Source organism: Wyeomyia smithii, chromosome 2 (assembly GCF_029784165.1).
Source record: "Wyeomyia smithii strain HCP4-BCI-WySm-NY-G18 chromosome 2, ASM2978416v1, whole genome shotgun sequence".
NCBI classification, from domain to species: domain Eukaryota; kingdom Metazoa; phylum Arthropoda; class Insecta; order Diptera; family Culicidae; genus Wyeomyia; species Wyeomyia smithii.
In genome coordinates, this window is record NC_073695.1 from 211,340,990 (window position 1) to 211,362,568 (window position 21,579).

A 21,579-nucleotide genomic window follows, 5' to 3' on the forward strand; every position below is an offset into this window, starting at 1 on the left:
GACAGAACGTTTGTCTTGAGGTACTTCTTACGCTACCAGTCCGATGTGCAACCCGAAAGGCTCACCTGTAAGGAATCGGATGCCAGATGTTTTCCTTTCCTCAACGTTATGGGTTGTTTTTGTGTCACCATGTAACAAGGAATGCTCTTTTTCATATCTACCAACGACAAGCGGAACGAAGGAGAAACCGACAGTTTCATTAACATATTAACTGAACCTCCTCGGTAAGTCTGTTCTATTCGCGACTACTTCATCAGCTGTTCAGAATTCACCGGTAGGTAGGCAAAATCGAAGTTTGTTCTGTTCGCTAGCAGCATAGTTTACTGTGCAGGATAGCATGACACAAAAAATGTACTTTGTTCCCTCACCGACTCATAATTATAGTTATCGCATTATCAAAGACCATATGACAGTTTTACCGTCTAGAAAGCACATCTGTTGAGAACATTTAAATATGAACTCTTTTTGTGCTACCACAAGACGTAACTCCAAACGATCCTTACTGATGTATCGCCGTAAACCGTTAGGGAAAATCGGTTACATTTCGAAACGAGGTTTTACGGCACTCTAGAGTTCAACATAAGCCCACTGGAGTAGCGAAACATAAGTCCGAACTGAAAAGTCGGTATATCACCTAACCGCATGGGCAAACCCGTCCGGGGAAAGTTTTGAACCGCTTGGCCCCCTTCGTAGTCACACCGGGCCACTGTAAACCAAACAAGCTAACCAACCAACTCGGACTTACTGCGGATTCGGTAATCAACTTCGGTTCGGTAAAATGATGAAAATTATGGCATAAAAATGCTAACTATAAAAACGGACTCAACGCGGGTGTAATTCGGTGTGTACTTCGCAGCCAGCCAAATACCTACTTTTTTATTTCTGGGGTTTGGGGCGTGTAATTCGAAAATAGCAAAATGAATTCCGACGTCGTCGTTACAGAGTCAAGTAGAGAGTACCCATGCGAGTGAAACTCACTCACGTGTGCGAAGTCGGTCCGGTTAATTTAATGAGCAAACCGTGCACCGGTGTACGGCACTGTCCAGATCGGATCGGTCAGCTGAAATTATATGATAACATTGGATGGGGTGAGATATGCTGTACGTGCGTTTGTTTCCAGGTAAATGTGCTTTCATTGACAACGTCTTGTTCAAATATTGAGTTCAGTACCATGAAATATTTCTCTGTGCTTCTTCTGATCAAATAAAATATTTTAAACATTGGTTTTTTCTGGTTCATGAAGCTGTAAACTGTACAAGCCCTATAAAAAGCCATAAATACTAAAAATATTTAATGGTGTGAAACATGTAAAAATGTTAAAAATGTTAAAAATGTTAAAAATGTTAAAAATGTTAAAAATGTTAAAAATGTTAAAAATGTTAAAAATGTTAAAAATGTTAAAAATGTTAAAAATGTTAAAAATGTTAAAAATGTTAAAAATGTTAAAAATGTTAAAAATGTTAAAAATGTTAAAAATGTTAAAAATGTTAAAAATGTTAAAAATGATAAAAATGTTAAAAATGTTAAAAATGTTAAAAATGTTAAAAATGTTAAAAATGTTAAAATTGTTAAAAATGTTAAAAATGTTAAAAATGTTAAAAATGTTAAAAATGTTAAAAATGTTAAAAATGTTAAAAATGTTAAAAATGTTAAAAATGTTAAAAATGTTAAAAATGTTAAAAATGTTAAAAATGTTAAAAATGTTAAAAATGTTAAAAATGTTAAAAATGTTGAAAATGTTAAGAATTTAAAAAATGTTAAAAATGTTAAAAATGTTAAAAATGTTAAAAATGTTAAAAATGTTAAAAATGTTAAAAATGTTAAAAATGTTAAAAATGTTAAAAATGTTAAAAATGTTAAAAATGTTAAAAATGTTAAAAATGTTAAAAATGTTAAAAATGTTAAAAATGTTAAAAATGTCAAAAATGTTAAAAATGTTAAGAATGTTAAAAATGTTAAAAATGTTGAAAATGTTAAAAATGGTCAAAATGTTAAAAATGTTAAAAATGTTAAAAATGTTAAAAATGTTAAAAATGTTTAAAATGCTAAAAATGTTAAAAATGTTAAAAATGTTGAAAATGTTAAAAATGTTTAAAATGTTAAAAATGTTCAAAATGCTAAAAATGTTAAAAATGTTAAAAATGTTTGAAATGTTAGAAATGTTAGAAATGTTAAAGATGTTAAAAACGTTAAAAATGTTAAAAATGTTAGAAATGTTAAAAATGTAAAAATGTTAAAAATGTTAAAAATGTTTAAAAAAAAACCATTCTGTGCCGAACACGCATCAGTACTGGACGTGTTTGGTGATCGGTCCGATAGAGTATAAAACAAAAGACGTGTGAACAAGTGTTGGCATTGTTTGCCTGGTCGAGTGAAATAAATCCGGGTTCAAGGTCGTTCCTTTGTGCAACTGTTTCGCATCGTGACTGCCAGCTGGTGCGTAAGCCGATTTGGCTGCTGGCTGGATTGTGCTACAGCAGTGGACGAGACACAAACGAGGAAAAAGAAGAAGCCATCAGTGTCAGCGAGTCGTATCGCTGTGTGGAGTGATCTCACACCTGGCTCGCTGCTGGTGGCTGTTTGGTGCTGCTGTATTGGTGCTGCTGGCTGTAACGGCTGCTACCTCGAACGATCGGACAGCCAACCTTACTGGAAGGGAGAAATAAAAAGGTACGTGTTCTTGTCAGCGCTAGTGCGCTAAACATAGCGCGATGGATGTAGATCCCTCGCCTCCCGCGCCACCATCCCCGAACCCCTCTGACCCTGACCCTTCTGTTACCCCCTCCCCTGTTCATTCTTCAGTCCCCCCTCGCCCCAGGCTTTACCCAGACGGAGCCCAGGGCAGCTATACTGTTTATTTTCGGCCAAAGGCAGGACCGAAATCGAAAAAGTTGAACCTCTTGCAGATTTCTAAAGACCTGACGAAGGAGTACAAGGGCGTGACCGAAATTTCCAAGGTCCGGCCTAACAAGCTCCGTGTCGTGGTCGGTAACCTGAAAGAGGCCAACGATATAGCTTGCTCTGAGCTCTTCACACGCGAGTATCGCGTTTACATACCCGCACGAGACGTGGAGATCGACGGTGTCATAACCGATTCGAGTCTGTCCGTCGAGTGTATACTGCAAAGTGCCAAAGGGTGCTTTAAGAACAAAACGTGTCCCGAAGTAAAGGTGCTCGACTGCAAGCAATTGCGGTCAGCATCGATCATCGGTGGCAAAACAGTATACACTCCGTCAGACTCGTTTCGAGTTACGTTCGCCGGGTCTGCACTACCAAGCCACGTCTCGATCCACCGGGTTCGTCTCCCTGTGAGGCTCTACGTGCCCCGCGTCATGAACTGCCTGAATTGCAAGCAGTTAGGCCATACAGCCGCCTACTGCTGCAATAAGGCACGTTGTGGCAAGTGTGGGGAGTCTCATGCGGAAGATTCTTGCAGTGTTAACGCTGAAAAGTGTATTCACTGCGGAGAAAATCTGCATGAGCTCTCGACATGTGCGGTGTACATGCAGCGCAGGGATAAAATAAAACGGTCTCTCAAAGAGCGTTCAAAGCGTTCCTACGCTGACATGCTGAAGAAGACCGTTACCACTTCTCCCGTTACTTCGAACCCCTTCGATCTGTTGCCCTCTGAGGAAACCGATTCTGACGATTCACCAGCGGGAGCATCTTACGTCAATCCTGGGGAGTCTAGAAAGAGGAAAAATATTTCCTCTCCTAAACTTCCCAGAAAAGGTCCTAAGATGTCTCAAAGTGAAATGAAAGTTACAAACAAACCAAACAGTGCTGCGGAAAAACCGAAGCAAACTCCTCCTGGGCTGGCAAATTTAAAGTCCCAGAAGGAGTTCCCAGCACTGCCAGGAGCATCTAAAACCCCAGTTGCTCCTTTTACACTCCCAGTTGATGAAACAAACTCTGGATTAGTGAAATTTTCTGACATTGTGGACTGGATTTTTGAAACTTTCAATGTACCCGATCCAATTAAAATTTTTCTTACAGCATTCCTCCCAACAGTTAGATCATTTTTGAAGCAGTTGACTGCCCAATGGCCTCTCCTTGCAGCGATTGTATCCTTCGATGCCTAATTCAACTGCGTATATGAAGGATTCTATCTCTGTCTTACAGTGGAATTGTAGAAGTATTTTACCAAAAATTGATTCGTTTAAAGTTTTGATAAATAAAAACAAATGCGATGCATTTTCCCTTTGTGAAACTTGGCTTACTTCAAATATTGATCTCAACTTCCATGATTTTAATATTATTCGCCTTGATCGAGACACCCCATATGGAGGAGTACTTTTAGGGATTAAAAAGTGCTATTCTTTCTATCGTATTAACCTCCCCTCGATTCCAGGCATCGAAGTTGTCGCATGTCAAATGACAATACAAGGTAAAGAGCTTTGTATTGCCTCAATATATATTCCCCCCAGAGCACAGGTTGGGCAACGGCTGCTCTTTGATTTAATAGAACTTCTTCCCTCGCCACGTTTGATTTTGGGAGACTTCAACTCTCATGGCGTGGCTTGGGGTTCCCCATACAATGATAACCGCTCCTCTTTAATCTATAACCTTTGCGATGACTTCGACATGACTATTTTAAACAACGGTGAAATGACACGTATCCCGAAACCTCCAGCGCGCCCAAGCGCTTTGGATCTATCCTTATGTTCGACGTCGCTACGGTTGGATTGCACATGGAAGGTAATCCTCGATCCTCACGGTAGAGACCATCTGCCTATTCTTATTTCAATTACTAACGGGTCAACTCGCATGCGACCAATTGACATTCCGTATGACCTCACACGAAATGTCGATTGGAAGTTATACGAGGAAATGATTTCAAAAGCGGTCGAGTCGATTCAACATCATTCACCACTTGAAGAATACAACCTCCTCGCGGGCTTGATTCTCGACGCCGCGTTGCAAGCCCAAACGAAGAAATATCCCGGCGTAACGATCAAAGAACGGCCTCCCACTCCGTGGTGGGACCAAGAGTGCTCCGATGTCTACACGCAAAGATCCGACTCGTTTAGGGCCTACCAGACGGGAGGTATACCTGGCGACTATTTACGGTATTCGGAGCTTGATACCAAGCTTAAAAGCTTGGCTAAAGCAAAGAAACGTGGATATTGGCGTCGGTTCGTGAACGAGACGTCGAGGGAGACATCGATGAGCACTCTTTGGAACACAGCCCGAAGAATGCGGAATCGCGTAACGGTCAACGAAAGCGAGGAGTCTTCAAGTAGGTGGATATTTGATTTTGCCAGGAAAGTATGTCCGGACTCTGTTCCTGAGCAAAATATTGTTCGCGATGCGTCTCCGGGCCACGACGCGATAGAATCACCTTTTACGATGGCAGAACTTTCAGTTGCCCTCCTGTCCTGTAACAATAACGCGCCTGGATTAGATAGAATCAAATTCAACTTGTTGAAGAATCTACCCGGCAATGCCAAGAGGCGCTTGTTGAACTTGTTCAATAAGTTCCTGGAGCAAAACATTGTACCGCAGGATTGGAGGCAAGTGAAGGTGATCGCCATCCAAAAACCAGGGAAACCAGCTTCTAATCACAACTCTTATAGGCCGATTGCAATGCTATCCTGTATCCGGAAATCGATGGAAAAAATGATACTCCGTCGTTTAGACCACTGGGTCGAATCAAATGGTCTACTATCAGAAACTCAATTTGGCTTCCGCCGTGCCAAAGGGACGAATGATTGTCTTGCGTTGCTTTCAACAGATATTCAGCTGGCGTATGCTCGTAAAGAACAAATGGCGTCTGCGTTCTTGGACATTAAGGGGGCTTTTGATTCCGTTTCTATTGACATTCTTTCGGGTAAACTTCACCGACAAGGAATTTCTCCAATTTTGAACAATTTTTTGCACAATTTGTTGTCCGAAAAGCACATGCATTTTACGCATGGCGATTTGGCAACTTTTCGCATTAGCTACATGGGTCTTCCCCAGGGCTCATGTTTAAGCCCCCTTCTCTACAACTTTTATGTAAATGACATCGACGAATGTCTGGCAAATTCATGCACGATAAGACAACTTGCAGACGACAGTGTAATCTCTGTTACAGGAGCCAAAGCTGCCGATTTGCAAGGACCATTGCAAGATACCTTGGGCAATTTGTCTGCTTGGGCTTTACAGCTAGGTATCGAATTCTCTCCGGAGAAGACTGAGATAGTAGTTTTTTCTAGGAAGCATGAACCTGCTCAGCTTCAAACACAATTAATGGGTAAAACGATTTCTCAGGTTTTGGTACACAAATATCTTGGTGTCTGGTTCGACTCTAAAGGCACCTGGGGTTGTCACGTAAGGTATCTGATGAAAAAATGTCAACAAAGAGTGAATTTTCTTCGTACAATAACCGGACAATGGTGGGGAGCCCATCCAGGAGACCTTATAAGGCTTTACCAAACAACGATATTGTCTGTTATTGAATACGGGTGTTTCTGCTTCCGCTCCGCAGCAAACACACATTTGATCAAACTGGAGCGAATACAATATCGTTGTTTGCGTATCGCCTTAGGTTGCATGCAGTCGACCCATACGATGAGTTTGGAGGTTTTAGCTGGAGTACTACCATTGAAAAACCGCTTCTGGAGCCTGTCTTCTCGTATTCTAATCAAATGTGAGGTCTTGAACCGTCCCGTGATTGAAAATTTTGAAAGGTTAATCGAACTTAATTCTCAAACCCGTTTTATGACATTGTATTTCAATCACATGTCCCAAAATATTAACCCTTCTTCGAATATTCCAAATCGTGTCGACTTATCAAATACTTCTGATTTTACTGTGTTTTTCGATACATCCATGATAGAAGAAACTCGTGGAATCCCGGATCATTTACGCGTGCAGCAGATCCCTAAAATTTTTTCCAATAAATATCGAAACATCAACTGCGACAATATGTACTACACTGACGGATCACTTCTTGATGGGTCCACTGGCTTCGGTATCTTCAATAACAATTTAACCGTCTCCCATAAGCTCGATAATCCTGCTTCTGTTTACGTCGCAGAATTAGCTGCAATTCAGTACACCCTAGGGATTATCGAAAAAATGCCCACGGACCATTATTTCATCTTTACGGACAGTCTCAGTTCCATTGAGGCTCTCCGATCGATGAAAGATGTTAAGCACTCTCCGTATTTCCTGGGGAAAATACGGGAACATCTGAGTGCTTTATCCGAAAAATCTACTCAGATTACCTTAGCGTGGGTCCCTTCTCACTGCTCGATACCGGGTAATGAGAAAGCGGACTCTTTGGCTAAGGTGGGCGCAACAAACGGTGATATTTATGAAAGACCAATTGCCTTTAATGAATTTTTCGCACTTGTACGTCAGAATACGATCATCAGTTGGCAAAATGCTTGGACCAGAGGGGAATTGGGAAGGTGGTTACATTCCATAATCCCCAAAGTATCGACGAACCCGTGGTTCAAGGGGTTGGATGTAGGTCGGGATTTCATTTGCGTGATGTCCCGACTTATGTCCAATCACTATAGATTTGACGCGCTCCTCCGTCGTGTTGGGCTCGGGGAAAGTGGTATCTGTGCCTGTGGTGAAGGTTATCACGACATAGAGCATGTGGTTTGGTCATGCCCTGTACACCGTGACGCCAGGTCTAAATTAATAGCTTCCCTGCAGGCCGAGGGTAGACAGCCGGCTGTTCCTGTTCGTGATGTCTTGGCGAGCCGTGACCTATCCTACATGTCCCTTATATACGTTTTCCTGAAATCCATCCACGCCCCAGTCTAGTCCCGTTCCCCTCCGTCTACACCCAACAAAACGACAAGAACACGTTTGAACCTTAAGCACAAAACCAGCAACCAGACCCCGCACAACAGAACCAGGACCCAAGGACTACGAGCCTCTGTCCCAACTCACGACATCGTGGCTCAGCAGAACGAATCCATACATGCCATTCGACGATTATCAGACGACCATTGAACAACAAAACACTGATTGGAAATCCCATGCTAGTTTTAAGTTAGACTTAATTTCAGCTCGTAGTCGGCAGCGAGGATAAAAAATTTGCTTTAGTTTTTAAGTCATCAGATATAATTGGCGCCGTTAAACATTAAATTGTATTTGTGCCGTGTCAAATAAATGTTATGTGAAGAAAAAAAAAATGTTAAAAATGTTAAAAATGTTAAAAATGTTTAAAATGTTAAAAATGTTAAAAATTTGAAAATGTTAAAAATATTAAAAATGTTAAAAATGTTTAAAATGTTAAAAATGGTAAAAATGTTGAAATGATAAAAATGGTTAAAAAGGCCAAAAATGGTAGAAATACCCAAAATTTTATGAAGATTAAAAAGATAAAAATGTTACAAATATTTAAAATCGCAAAATGCTACATACAATAAAATGTAAAAAAATGTTATACACCTTACGGCATTACTACGGCCAATAAGGAATGGATTAAATATCCAAATCGGTTCCCAGTCCCATTAGCAATCGCCGGTCACGTGTCATTACCACGTACTCAAAACTATTCGACAAAGAACCGAACCCGGTGCGTGCGTCCAGTCAATCTGGCAGCAATCAGTTAGCCAATAATTAAGAAAGTCGGTGTATCTTCCCCCAACTGCTCGCCAACTTATTCTGCACTGACTGACTGACTGACGAACCAAAAAACTTCACCGTTTGTTTTCACTTGAATTGTTGTCCGCGAACACGTTGCGGCCTAGAGCTAAACTCAGTGACTGTCCTACCGGAGCGGGTACCAACAGTTGTTATGATGGGTTTTAATTAGATCACCTGTGGAGGCCGACTCGCGCTCGCCGCCCTGGCACAGGTGTAGGAGCGATAAGTTAAATAGCTTTACGCGTGCCAATTAGCCAGCGACAGTTTGCGCGAAGTTTCCGGAAGGATGAGCCCGTGGGCAACTACAATGAAGACGAATTAGCTGGTCACAATGACGCAGCTAGTTCCGACCTCCTGGGTTGTTGTTTCTTCCAGTATACACAGCTCGCTGGATATCTTGAAGAAAAATCCCAACTGTACCAGTTGTAGCGAAACTTACATTGATTATTCTTTTTTTTTGCTTTGATTTTCCCCGTGGCTGGCCTTCGATCCGACTTGAAGATCTGGGGAGCTTTATATGTTTGCAGCAAATGATGGAAACTGTTAGCTGCACACTGTACAGCTGCTGTGCGCAATTGAGTTTTCGTCTTCCGGAGGGGAGCTGTTCCGCGGTGGTGCGATGCGGAACTAATCGCCGAGACAAGCTTACTGGCAGCCAGCTAGCCAAGCCCATAGCTTCCCTACCTGTAGCACCGCGAGCAACTATTTTATTCACGATTGACTTGCCGGGCCAGGGCTGTGGATGTTTTGTTATGTTGTCCGATAGGAAGTGAGGCCGAATTTCGCTTTTTACGCTGTATACTTTTATTTCTGCACATACAGTCTACGCATTCGCATGTGTATGCAGATTTGTTGGTAGATAATCTCCGCAGATTTATGTGAAGAAAAAAAAAAAAATCTCCGCAGATGATGTGTTATAATTTTTTTTCTTTCCATGGGATCAGCGGTGGCTGATTGGAAATCAGGTGAATCCACGCGCTTTGGTTGGTTTGTCTGACCAGGAAAATAAACCGATGTTTCACTAAAAAGCCGACCAGAGCGGCCAATCAATGAAATTGGCAGAACGCGGTCAATCGGCTTGGCTTGTGGAAATGGGTCATCGGATCTGCTAGTTGCTGGCCGGTTTTGTTTTGTATTCGCCGCAGTATTGTGATAAAAGAAGATAAAAAAAATGATCGACGAGGAAATGCCACAGCTGGATGCTATCTTCTTTTTGGAATAAAACGTAAGCCCCTGTGCATGAAAGATTTCGATTTACTATTTTTTGGAAACAATAGATGTGTATTTACGGTTTTAGTTCATAACTATTGCAGCATATCTAGCCCCTTTTCGGGTTTTTGCATGCCTAAGCCTAGAAAAAGGTGTGGCGTTGAACCTTTGGACTAGTTGTCGAAAATGCAACATCTTTTGTGTAAGAGTGTTCGGTTTAAAATGTTACTTCAACAGAACTTTAATTTGTACACTTATTTTGAAGGACGTTGATAAGTTAAAAACCACAGATCAGAAGTTAACCTTAGCACTAAAAACCAAGCAATAAACCTAATTTGCATGACATGTTCTTGTAGTCTCAGTATCCTGGTTATATTGACTTCTTTTTCTAGTAGTTTCAACTTTTATTAAAATATGTCCATTGTCGAGGACGGCTGCAGTTCGAAACCTATAGCACCGATCCTTTTCAAATGCTCGGGTTTATTGTTTCAAATTTAGTTCATAGCAACTATATTGTCATAGCGACAATCGTGTTATGGAAGTTTCAGTAATAAAAAGTATGTAAACTAACGTTTTAGAAAAAGTAGAAGCGTGGTATCCAAGACTCGACCGCATAGTTGACGTAGGACTACAATATGTAGTTTTATATTTTCTTTTGAGGCTCTGTTTGATTTCAGCTCGTTTTACTTTTGGCATGGTTTGATTTCGTCACACATGTGCCGAAAACGAGCGATTATATTCAATCACATTTATTTCAGTTTTCTAGAATTTTTTCAACCAATTTAAGCTCAGCATCCAGAAGATAAGTATTTTGGTTCTTTATGTTGCCGAAGCGGATGACCGGAGTCGTTGAAACGTTTCCTGAGAAATGACCGGAACATGTTCCGGTAATATAATTCAGGGTTGATATTTGTTGACACTCTTGCGTGAAAGTGAAAAAAAGCATCCATAAACGTTATTATTCTACAATCCTTTCAGAGTTCTCCCTTCCCGCTTTTTGCATGAAAGTGAACTGTCAAAGTTAACGAAGATTGTCAAGGCATCGGTCAGTGTCAGTGAAAAGGTGTCTCGGTTAGGTTCATTTTGGTTGAGTGGACTGTTTGTTTTTCTTTTTCGCTTTGAAGTGAAGATCATTTGGTTGGATTTGTCGTCAAATTTTATTCCGTAACCGTGAACGATGCGCGCGATCTATTTCATCTGAGTATAACAGCACGTTACTAGGACGAAAATCTAGTGTATATGAAAGAGTGCTGCGATCATTGGAAGTGAAAATTGAAAATGATTGGCTGTAATTTTCAAAGAATTTTGCTGGGGAAAATGACTTTTATCAGCACTGATAATGATCATTATCAAAGCAGTACTATGCCTCTAATTACTCGGGTGGTGATATCAAGTATCTAGGTCGTCAGCCTTAATTCATCAAGCGACACCTCAAACTACTTGGAACTAAAACTAGTTTATTGGTGGCCACCTCTACTGCTAATGTCGCCTTTGGTCGCTTAAAAAGTGAAAAAAGTCATGAAAATTCGATTTTAGCAACAGAAAAAATTCTGGCGTGTTGTCAAAATCGAACGAGGTCTGCATTTTGATTATTAATTTGAAGCACTCTTTTTCAGAAGAAAAAATATTCTCTATAATATTGATGAATACCTTTCTTTATTCGTCCTATCACCGAAGTTAAGCAACATCGGGTGCGATTAGTACTTAGATGGGTGACCTTCCATTATAATACAGTCAATTTTCTTCAATACGCGAAAAGGCAACCTACTACACAGATCTAAATTGAGTACGATTCAGTAGAAATTAAACTTCCTTCTATATTTATTTTTCTCACCGATCGTCAAGCGGCAAAGATTTCACATAAATTTTTTTTTGCAGTTACAAGTTCGTGGAAAAAATAACGATAAAAATACAGTTTTTAGACGAAAATGTATAATCACAGAAAATTTTAAATTGACATAGAATTTTATGAACATGTTAACATTCAATTCAGGTCAACTTAAACATTTTATCAGTAAACAGAATCAGAAAATATGAATCAGTTTCAAGATACCAAAAAATAACGAAAAAGCCATATTTCAAAGCAGAGCTCTGAAATTTCAAATTCAATGCTTGGAATACACCTGAAATAAAGCTAACAGTGCACTCACTCTCACACTTTGCAGTGATAGTGAATTGAATCTAGTAACCCTTACCCCAAATTTAACGTATTACTGATTCGGCTGGTGTTACTTTTTGTCATGCTTTGCCATTCATTCGTTCAAGAAACTACTGAATGATATCAAACTTATAGCGCCTATTTAGTTTCGTCAGGCTACAGCAAGCATTGGGTGCTCTTGAGGATGAAGCTAGTTCTTTAAATTAGTGTTACTATAGAACCATTTTACCAGAAACAAATGGCTAATAGTTATTTCAGCACCAGAAGTTGGAAAGACACTATCAATCCAGCGAATTGATAGAATTTTGAACAGAGACTTCAGTCAAGCAAGCGCAAAGTAGACGATATTTGAACGAACGAGAGATTTACACCGCTATCGGCACGGTATAAAGTTTTTGTCAGAGCATGCTGTATGAGGGATAGAATAGAATGAAATAGGTGGAAATATTGTACTCTGAATGCTCTTATTATTCGCCTTCACACAGTTCTGTCGCTTTTTCCGATCTCTGTTTGAAAGTCATGTGTCTGTTATCTTCAAAAATAAACCGGGCTAGAATGATAAACAACATTGGCCAATTTCAATTACAAGTAAGGTTATGGAAAGTAATATTATCTTGAAAATGCTCATGTAAAAAAATATTTTAATTGAAAAATACAAATACAAATGTGGGAACTCTAATATCAATATGAAATGAATTTGGTTTTCCTCTATACCGCCACTGCGGGATGCAACTAGAATTGTCATATTGAATTCATTCAGCATTTATTTATACAAAGATCTGAACGGAGCGTTTTGATTCTCTATTGTCTTTTAAATACTCTATATTTAGTTATTTTAATAAATTTGAGAAAAACAGAGTGTGGAATTCAAAAATAAACAACGCATTTTATCTGTACATTGCTATTCGGTTGTGTTCCAGATCGCAAAACGACCCCTACGCGTTAGCCCAACACGCCTCACTGTGCGTCGACAGCGGCAATGTAGTCTTCATTTAGCTTGGCTGCAAACAAAAGAATATCGAGTTCTTCTGCACTGATAGACGACGAATGACCAGCGCTCTATTCATACATTGCTCGGTGCAGTACTGTTGCTGTGCCAGCATGTTTTCCTTCAAGACATCAGTTTTAATAACATTCTAACAGCAGAACGTAAAACCATCTGATGGTGGTGGTGGTTACGAACTTTCCGAAAAAGCTTCACCTTCAAGACATCAACATAGTCTAGGCTCATTGAAGCAAATATTAGTTTGACCTATTGGGACGGGGAGATTCTGTCAATTTTTTTGCCGCCGCTATACTGGATATCACAGCAGGCAGTTGGTGTCTACTCATGAAGTCTGTGCCAGGTGTGCTCGCATGTGATTGGTACATTGTTCGTGAAAATTCGACCTTCAAACTTTTATTCAATTTTGACTGTTTAACATTTAAGTGTTAATGATAACTGAACAATCACAAAATTGTCCATCATTTTATTAATCCAACGACATATTGATTATTGGGATCCATCATGTGGTTACATCAGTATTACCATTTGAAATCTTTCATTCCAACGTTACACCTTGGTTTTAGTTTCCGCAGAATGCATCTCGATATAGTGCGGTTAGACGTAGTCCTACGTAAAAAAAGTTTCATGCTTCGACAAAGTTTCAATTTAAAATGAACTTATTGTAGCGATCCTCAAACATTTTAATGCCAATTTGGTAATGCTTCAATTTATGGGCCGTTTAACGAGCAGAATGAGCGAAGCCGTTGTTTTGGTGGAAGATCATTTTACCTAGCTTCGAATGTTTAAACAATCTATTAATGTACAACTGGGATGTTACGGAATATGATAACGTGATTTGGAGAAAAGGCAATCAAAATGATTGCAATACAAATTTTTATATTAGGGTATGGTTACAGGTACTGATATACGGATAAAATATAATCAAAATGCGGTTACTGAAATGGGTTTACAAAAAAATGCAATTGAACAGCTGCTTTCTTCTCAGTAGCCGGCTACGAAACGGGTTGTAAACCTGGCAAGCATTGCTAAACAGTTGCTCACTCAGGATACTTGCTGGAGGCTGGAGACAAATATCGTCTGATTAGGACACGAAGCTGATGACAAACTTCAAGTATTCTCTTTCATTTTAGATTTTTTTTGCGATTTTTTTTTTTGTGAGAATGATGCGTTTTCTTTCAGGTAAATTGATTGATTTCAAGATGTATAATGCGGATATCCGTAATGTACAATAATACTATTTATTGATTGTTTTAACGTGTTCAAGGTGGTCGATGAATATTATCCCTTACGCGCAAAGAATGTCCCCTTGAAAGTTTTGTTAGTCTCTTTGATCAATTGTTGAGAATCGCGGCACTCTTTGCGTGCACATTTTTTTCGGGTGCAAGCTTCACGTAACTGCCTCGTTTCGCCTTCTTGAGTATCGGTTGTACAGGTACGATCACGACGAAATGATGGAAAAAGTACGGTTAAATTAGCTGGTGCAGGTGTCTCATAACACTCATCGATTACTTCGCTTGAACAGTATTTTTGCTTATTGCACTGGTTGGCAAAATAAAAAAAAGTTGCCCTGAAGCACGAAAAAGTTGCCCTGAAAAGATTACAACTTTTTTGCCCTTCGTTTCCTGTGAATTTTGGTGCCCCTAGTGAATGCAGAGGTGCTTTAGAAGCCCACAGAGTACACTTAAGTCGCACAGTTACGCGGGGGATACGTGCCGCGTAAAAAAAAACTGCGTCAATTTCGGAATCCGCGTAAAAAAACCACGTAAATTCCGGAATCCGAGTAAAAAGAAACCGAAATTCGTACAAAAAAAAAATACCGCGTAAATTCCAGAATCCGCGGAAAGAAAACCGCGTAAATTACGAAATCCGCGTAAAAAAAGCGTTTCAAGTGAATTGATAACAAAATGTGAACGGTTTTTGCCTTTCTCCTAGCGGGATATAGCAATCACTGGCAAAACCAAAGGAATAAAAGTGGTCACTATGGCCGAATGTCATATACTACTCGATTCAGTTCGACGAACTGAGCATTTTCTGTATGTATGTATGTATATGTGTATGTGTGTGTGTGTGTGTGTATGTGCAACTTTCTTTTCTCACTCACTTTCCTCAGAGATGGCTGGACCGCTTTTCATGAAATTAATTGCGAATGGAAGGCCTGGTTGCCCCATAGGTTGCTTTTGAATTTCAGTGGAAGAGGATTTTTAGTTTAGAGGTTATGTATCAAATAAACGGGCTGTGTCAAAAACCCTTAACCTATAAATTTCGTAACAATTTAACATATGGTTCAAAAGTTATGTAAAGAAAAGTTATCCAGAATCTATTTAATCTCACTCATTTTTCTCAGAGATGGCTGAACCGTTTTTGTCATTTTTGTCAAATGAAAGGCCTAGTTGCCCCATAGGTTGCTATTGAATTTCATTGTAATCGGTCTATAACTTCGTCCGTTATTTATAAATATGTGAAACTACGTTATAAAAAGAAACATATTCCAATGACTGCTTATACTCACTCACTTTTTTAAGAAATGGCTGAACCGATTTTCACGAAATCAATTGCAAATGAAAGGTCTAATGGCCCCATAGGATGCTATTGAATTTCATTGTCATCGTATCTTTAGTTTAGGCACTGTGTTTTAAAAAGTGAAAATCACGAAACTATAGTATTTCCTAAACTACGCAACCATTTCTTACAAAACTGGTGTCAAACGAAAAGCCTGCTTGGAAATTCTTAAATAATGATTTTTATAATAATTAAACATGTGGATCAAAAGTTATTAAAAGAAACGTGTTTTGGAGGGTGTTAAAACTCATTCATTTTTCTCAGAGATGGTTGAATCGATGTTCACAAAATTAGTGTCAAATGGAAGGTCCAGCTACCCCATAATACACTATTTAATTACACTGTAATCAGGCTGCAATTTTGTACGTTATGTACCAAAATGTGAAAATCACAAAACTTCATTACCTCAGAAACTATGCAACCGATCTGAATAAAACTGAAATTATATGAACGGGCTACCTTCAAAACCCTTATCCAATGAATTTCATAATTATTGGACACGTGGTTCAAAAGTTATGAAAAGTAATGTATTCCAAAGATTTTCTAAACTCACTAATAAAATGGTCTATTTGCCCCAAAGATTCTAAATTATTTTATTACAGTCAGACTTTTACTTTAACCATTATGTATCAAATTGTAAAAATAACGGAAGTCTCTTATTTCAAAGATTACATAACTCATTTGAACAAAACAGCTGTCATACGAACGGGTTGTCTCTAACAAGTATTTTATTTCATATTATTTTTATTTTGTGGTTTTAAAGATTTGGAAAAAAACGTAACCCAAAGACTGTTTAAAACCCACTGCCTGGAAAAAAATATGTGGCCTCAACTTTGTTTTTATTTAAGTTGAACGTTCTCGACGTTCCTCGGACTTAAATTCCCCGAAATTGGGAATCTGTCCTTCCATTTTACCTACCTCTTTAGCACAAGTCATTTCAAAAATATTACGTCAAATTTCAAACATTATACTTGTAATATTATGAAATTCATGAAATACAACATCGCTATTCTTGGAACGCAAAGAATGGAAATACCTTTATTAGATCGTATTTGGCAATTCTAGAATGTATTCCAAAAGATGGAAGCCGCAATTTCGGAAACTGAAGTTGATTCCCGGCCTCTACCTGAATATCCCACAGTGACAATCATAAAAAAATCGCCAAATATATTCGAAACATATTTCTTCAAATGTAGTTTGTTTGTGTGTGTGTGTGTGTGTGTGTGTGTGTGTGTGTGTATCTGTACATGTTAGTATGTTTGAATGTATGTTCGTAAGCGTGTGAATGTTTAGTTTGAAATGTTCGGTGTAATTGTGCTCTTGGCTACCCATTTTCAGTATTTAAAGCATGAATCCAGTAGAAATTATCTTGATGTAATTTTTTTTCGAAAATTTGAAGTTTTTTGGCAAATTTGTTTCAACAAATAATAAAGTTCGAATGAGAAAGGCTGGGTCTCATCGCTAGGTCGATTAATTCGGGTTTTTGTTCGCTATTACTAATGAACTGCTTTTCAAACCCTATTTTTGCTTGATTTTTTTTTCATTCCCGCGTCCGGTTATTCCCGAAAAATGAGCTTTTCCATTGCCATTTTCCGGAAATATTGCAAACCTTTCCACTTGTCAAAGCGAACTTTGTGACCTTACGGGTAGAGGAGATTGAGGCGACTTGAATCCCTTTTTTTATTTTATTAGTAAGAAAACATATTCAAAATAAATTTCTGTTGAATATTTGAATAGACTATATTAGTGTCTAATTACCCTATGAAGATATCTGTTGGTAAATTAGTGCATTGTTTTATTCAATATCGTCTATAACCAAAGAAATATAAGAGATAAAAATTAACTTTTTTCAACGGATTCGTTTGTTTCATTATAGCAATTAACATTATAGAACATTGAAAAATTATAGGAAATCACTACTAAATGTTATATTGAAAAATTGATTTTTAGTGGCATTCTGTGGAAACCCCCACAAAAGTCCATTTGAAATGGGAAGATAGAAGTATAGAGTCTTTGACAAAGTTGTTTTTTTACAGAATGTGCCAAAACTTTGCCAAAAAAGTGAATTTTTATATGCAAGAATGAAAAAAGTAAAATTTGTTTCTCACTGTTTAGTGGATTAATCACAAAATTGCAACTTCTATTAAATGGAGAATAATTGATGGATAAACTTTGAAGGCACCATGGCTCTAAAATCAATTTTTTCGGGTCAAAATAATTTCGATCAAGTATTTGCAGCTTTGGGAACAGTGTCCAGCGTTTTAATTAATCAATTCAATTGTTTGCTTCTCTACAAACTTTACGAACCAATTTCAATTTTTGTCTTATGATAACTTTTAATGTTTAGTAAAACGGGCAATTTTACGTAATATCACGAGAATGTAAAAAAAACAAAAACCTAAGGTCACACCTTCGTAGAAAAAAATATCATCATACAGACGGGAATCGAACCCACAGTCTCCGATATCTCCGACATGGTGTTTCAGCGAATTAAACTACCAGGAAAGTTATTTCCGCCAAGACTAGTATTGTATTATCCTCTACTATTGTGTGCCGTTTCCAGCACGCCTGGATTAACCACACACACTGCCACTCTCTCAGTTACAAAAATAGCTCCCACAAGGCAGTGTGAAATTACCATTTCAGTAGTTTAATTGGCGAAAACACCATGCCGGAAACATCGGAGATTGTGGACCCGTCTGAATGAGAAATTTTTTTCTATGTTTAAGCCACATCTTTCTTTTTCAATTTTTATATTTCCTTATATGTTATGTTAATGGACACTCCAGACCCTGTATTTTGCACAAAATTAGTCAAGGAATCCAAAAAGTATCCATTTTGCCCGGCAGAGTTACCAGATATGTTATTTTTGAATTTAAAAGATAAACGTTTTGGGCAAATGGGTATACCCTGATTTCGAATTTGACAGGAGAGTTTAAAGAATACTGTCAAAAATCCTCTCATATGCTAGAAAATTTTCCCGATTTTGCTTATATCTTCGGATTTTTTTTTTTTTTTGATTGTGGATATTCTGGATCAATTGATTTGGAATTCTAATCACAAAGGAAGGCTTTTTAATTGATAATGTTTTCTATTCGAACAGATTTTCAAACCTCAAAGTTATTATTTTCCCAATGTAGGCACTCATCTCCTAATTAGTTTTACACATGTATTTGAAGTTGTTACTGATAATGCTGTTTATATTTTTTGTTAATCCCGCTAATTTTCCATCGGTTTAGTTCTGCCACTGTTGTTGTGCCAATCATCGACGCCCGGAGAGGCGACTCCACCCAGGACCCTAACTTACGACCCGTTGATTAGCACTGCCGCTTAAAATTGATTTTGTTGGATTTCTTGCCTAATTTTCTTCAAAAAAAGCATTGGTTTATCTCTAGACAGTATGCGTTTGTAGCGATTCCTCAAATTTGCAATGACCAAACTGTTTTGAAAACTCTTGGATACACATTGACTAAGTTGCAGTCTTTTCAATATTTCTACGATTCGAAAAATATTTCAACACAATTTCAAAACAATTATCCTATATGATTTCAACAAATTTAGTTGCATTTCAGCAGTCTGTTCCAGCACATTGTTCATAGTTCATTGAAGAAGTTTAGTTTAAGAATATCGAACAACACATGACCTCAATTGTATGTGATGAAAAGTTTTTATTATATTCGACAGTTTTTTTTTTTTCAAATCTTTTACTCATACATGTACAAACATAAGACGAAAAAGTACTGGTAAACATTTTGTTATTTCAGTGATTTTGTTGACCAAAACACGAGAAAAACATGATCATAGATTTATACAATTGATGCGTCTTAGCTGAGACACATTCGTTATCCATTGTTATTGAAATTGCGCAAAATTCGCACAATATTAATGTGACTTCGTACCATTCAACTTTTGCGTGTATCAACATCATACAAAGCATTCGAAAAAGCTTGCTTCATTGAAAATATCCAAAACAGTACACATGAAGGTGAGACTTAATTCGATACTATTTTGCGTAAACTAGTTACACAAATCAGACCATCGCACAACGTTCCCAAAAAATTGCTGCCCATCAGCGGATAGAAACCTATTCCTTCGCAACCCGGGAACTCCATCTAAGCGATTACTGCAAATCATTACCTTTAATCTACCGGTGGGGGGGGGGGGCTTCAGCGAAACTTTCCTGCGTTCTGCCTCTTGTTGCTGCTTCTTCACTTGACCTGACCGGTTTCTTTTTTCGGCCGTGTAAATACTGTTCAAAGTCTGTGAAATTCCAGCTAGCCACTACCTTGGCGATGTTTAGCCCGAGACCCGAGATTGCACTTTCCAAGCACTTTTTTTTTGTTTTCTTACTTTTACTATTTCCTCCGTGGGTTCAAACTATTGATCTGCCTTTCCGATTTACCAGAGTATCGAAAATCAAAATTTGAATATAATTATCCCCAAATGAAAAAGCGCTGCTGCTGCTTTTGTTGTTGTCGTTTTTGCTCCGGTGGAGGCTTTTTTGAGGAGGAAGAGAGAGGCCCAGATTCAGGAGCCACTTCGAGGAAGGTCTAATTAATGCGTTGAATATTGCATCCGATTTTTTCGACTTTGCTTTACCTATTCGAACAATTTGGCTCGGAACCGTGCAATATTTCCTTCACTACTTCACAACAATTATTACGGGAAAGCCACCCGTCGGAACCGAGGATGAGGAAAATGTTTTCCTTTTTCGTCGTGCTATTCTGGCAAGGCGTTTGAACCTGTTTTTCTTTTCTCTTTTGTCTTTGGAACTGGGTACGCGTTGCTTTCGGAAATTACTGCTTCAGCGGGTAATGCAATAAAAATCACATAAATGTGTATCACACCACGTCTTCCTATAGACCCCGAAATTGCTACCTCACTGTAATCAACCTCGCTGCTGTTGTTTTAATTTGCAGCTTTTTATCATTTATCAATGATTGCCTTATTGCCTTGCCATATCTCACTACTGCTTTACGCTGGTATGCCTTTTCGGTGTTTGCTTATTTTTTTGCTTCACTTTGTTTGTTCTTCAATTGTTTCACTGCCGCTATTTTCCGTGCGTATGTTTGTTCGTTGTTCGTAAAAATTTCATGCGTTCATCAACTACACACTTTCGGAGCAAATAATTTACCACAAAAGCCACATAAACACACACATACGCGTTATCCGGTTCGAATTCCTCTTCTCCGTGCAAAGCAGCTCGAGTTTTGCTCTTCTACAGGACGCCTTGTGATTTTCACTCTGCCTAGACAGATTTTCACGTAATAAAAAAGAACGCCTTCTGCGCTCTGGTTCGCGGGACTGTCAGTTATTTTTAAAATCTATAATAAATGTCGTGACGACGTTGTCGCCGTTGCTTTCCGCGGGAGTTAGTAATTCCCTAGCACTGTTGAATACACACGCGGACACAAATACGCGAGCGCTCTTGACAAGCACCACAGTGTATGCACTCGATAGTGTCTCAGAACTTCCGGTTGTTCTCGATTCAATAGGTGTTTTCCATACCCGCCTTCCTCCTAGCTAACCGACCGCGTCGCACGTTAAAAAGCGGAAAGCAAAACAAAGGGGAAAACGGCAAAACGCGCGACACAATGCCAACTCCAGCGGATGGATGGGAGGCGAAAACACACCAAAGGCTCACTCACTGATTCGCTCCAAAGGATTTCCAGCAGGGCCTGCAAAATAGCGCGCGTGGGTCACCGTCGTCGTCAGTACGGTACAATAGTCGAACTACAACTGCATACGAATGCGAACCGAAAGCGCTCGAAGCTTCTTCAGCCGCGAGGTCTTGTTTCCATTTTGCTCGCTTCTCTCTTCTCTGTCCGGTATTATTGGTTTGTGCAAATCAATGACTGTAGTTGTATTTGATCGGTACCACTGTAGTAGTCGTGTTTGTTTACTATACGATTTTCCAAACCGTGGCTGACTTTTCGCGCTAATATGGAAGCTCACTAAGTGCAAAGTCTGACTATCTATGGCGAGTGATAGTGAATCGCGCTTCCGCTCTCTATTTACCCGTTGAAAACAGTATTGAAGAGCATTACAAACTCAT

General features: G+C 38.8%; 1 protein-coding gene across 1 annotated transcript in view; it reads right to left on the minus strand.

Annotated features, from left to right (window-relative positions):
- Nucleotides 1-21,273, minus strand: part of LOC129720174 (RNA-binding protein 24-B-like) — a 183,915-nt gene extending 162,642 nt beyond the window's left edge. Inside the window, exon 1 of the mRNA XM_055671612.1 lies at nt 19,662-21,273. The gene's annotated coding sequence lies outside the window, so the exon portion shown is untranslated. The remainder of the gene's footprint in view (nt 1-19,661) is intronic.
- Between the last annotated feature and the right edge of the window lie 306 nt (nt 21,274-21,579).